This window comes from Zea mays, unplaced genomic scaffold, assembly GCF_902167145.1.
Source record: "Zea mays cultivar B73 unplaced genomic scaffold, Zm-B73-REFERENCE-NAM-5.0 scaffold_113, whole genome shotgun sequence".
In the NCBI taxonomy this organism is placed as follows: domain Eukaryota; kingdom Viridiplantae; phylum Streptophyta; class Magnoliopsida; order Poales; family Poaceae; genus Zea; species Zea mays.
Genome location: NW_023366730.1, coordinates 19962 through 22500, shown reverse-complemented (window position 1 = coordinate 22500; position 2539 = coordinate 19962).

Here is a 2539-nt window from a genome sequence, read left to right as displayed (position 1 = left end):
CCTGTTGCGATGCGAGGAATAACATAAATATCAGTTCAATCACAAACACCGAGCTGCCACATACTTCTCTTGTTTATCGACCGGAGGGGAGGTTACCTACTATAGCGAGAGCGAGCGGCAGAAGCAGAAGAGAAGCAGATCCTTATACGATTCTAGAAACTGGCACTGGTACCTCCTCCTCCAAGAGGAACTTGGTAATCTAGGGCGGGCCGCATAACTAGTAAAGTGCATTTGCCTATACCACAGGACAGGGGTAGAAACTGAAGTAGAAGAGTGCAGAGTGCCAACCAGTTCACCACTTTGGTTTAGAATTTAGGTTTCCCAGAAGAGAAGGATTTCTATTTGATGGACCTGTAAAAAGTGTCCTTGCCATGATAAGACGCAGGAAACGACCCACCTACCGCTAGGAATGACTCTCCCCCCATGCATGCCCATGGGACTCTCTTTAGCTGCCTGTTTCAAAATCCGATTAAGTGGTTCTAAGGAATGGATTGCGAAGGAAAATAAATATCGATATCGGGGACGAGGGCTCTGCTCACCACTGTGATTGGGCTTCAATTTCCTCTTTTTACTCAAATATATCCATAGCTTCATTCCTTCCTTGCAAGGTTCTTTTTCAACACAGGATTTCGTCTTGCTTTCCGTTTCTATCCCCTCGGAATACTGCTTAGATCAGGCTGTAGGTACCGGGCTCACTCACTCAACCAGGGAAGACCACATTGCTTAAAACTAAAGAGAAGGACGTGATGTCTTTCGGAAGCGCCGGCCACCATGAACACGATATTGGCTCCGCACTAGATTTCTCAATAGCTACATAGTTCAAAAGTAGACAGTATGGATCTTCTTGTTCGGTCCTAGAGAAAAGGTCCTTTCGAAAGAAAAGAGGAAGGTCCAATGGCTCAAATTCTATGACCCAGATCCTGAGGCGGAGAATTCTTTAGAGGCTCCAAACTTGAGAAGTGGAACCGCTACCTAACCCAGCTCAGGTTTCTGAAGTGCCTGCAGCATAAATCAGTGAACAGGTTGGATGTGCAATCTAGCCGATTGCCTATTGCTTTCCATCAAGCAACTAATTGAAATAGAAGGCAAGAGCTCCAGTTCCAGTTCCTGTTGGGCAAGGGGGATAGTACAATCTACGGGACAAGCCCGGTTTATTTAGACCTATTTCTCTGAACTGAACCGACAGAAATTTGATACTGCTTGCTACCGCCTAACAAGAACATATAACTTTCCGATGGAAACTAGACCAACGCTTGGATCAAGAGAAGTGCCAGCTGGGTCTCAGGTATCCAGCGCCGGTTGTTAGGGAGATTAGTCGGCAGGCTTATCAGATTGTGTGTGCATCTATCCTTTCCTAAAGCTTCCCTCTACCCCTGAAACTCGAATCCCTCTTTGGCATAGGAATAGGAGCTGGTCAGTAGTAAGCATTTCTGGTTCCTTGTCTCTTTTGTGTGAGTGTTAGTCTATTTCCATTTCCCATCCATTCACCCGGAAGGGAACAGAACCGCTTTTCATTCACCACTGCTTTCCTACCAACAAGAGAAGAGAAGATATTCTCTGGCACTATCGCATCACGCGTTGCTGAAGATGAAGAGCAGACAAGAGATATTTTCTTCACTACCGAACCGATTCGCAGTTGACTTCCTTCGGCCCTTGATCTCGTTCCAAGAGATTTGATTCCTGTAAGGGTGCCGGTACTTATTCCCGGCAGGCGGAAGGATCCCTTTTGAGTGCCAGTGCTGCTCACTATGGGCCAAAACCAGCCTTTTTCTTTCGTCAGCAAACACCATCTGAGTTCATGGTAGGTGATATCGAAACGCTTCCCTATCAAATAGGTAAGGAACTAGGGACCAGAGTAAGGGATCTATTGATCAAGGTCATGTCACCTCACCGTTGACAATCTGTGTCCAAACCGGATGGAATAGAGGACATATCCAGAACAGGAAGGATCTCCTATTACTAGGGACTAGGGAAAAAGAGAAAGAGAAAGACAAGTCTATTTGCTTGGATGCCGGTTATAGGACTAGTAAAGTCAAGGATGGAAACTATAACGTATCCATTTCTGATTGTGGTTGGATCCCTGGGTGGTGCTGGTAAAGAATACTCATATCGCTCTAAGACATACCATGTTTATAGCTATCTTAGGCGCTAGTCTAGTATAGTAAATGCGGCGGTAATGATGATTTCTACTCAGCTCTGGCAAGAGTTTCTATTTCGAAGGGAATAGGTCTAGAGTAACTAGAATACCAGGCCAACTCTTTGAACAGAACGGAAAGAGAGTCCACTTCTGCATGGATCCTTCATTTCCGGAACAAGGAAGCTGGGCGTAGACCCGTTACTTCTTACTTTACTACGGTGGAGGGGATGCCATGATTCCAATGCGTATTGACTAGGTCGTAAGAGAACTACTTGAGCTCTAATACTTTGATCCTCCTATAGGACTCGAAACCAGTCTACGCCCTTGCCCTGTAGGAAACTAGACTCGCTAGTAAAGAGGAGGCGGATGCTTCGCTTTAGGCTTGGCTTGAGCTTCCGTTTA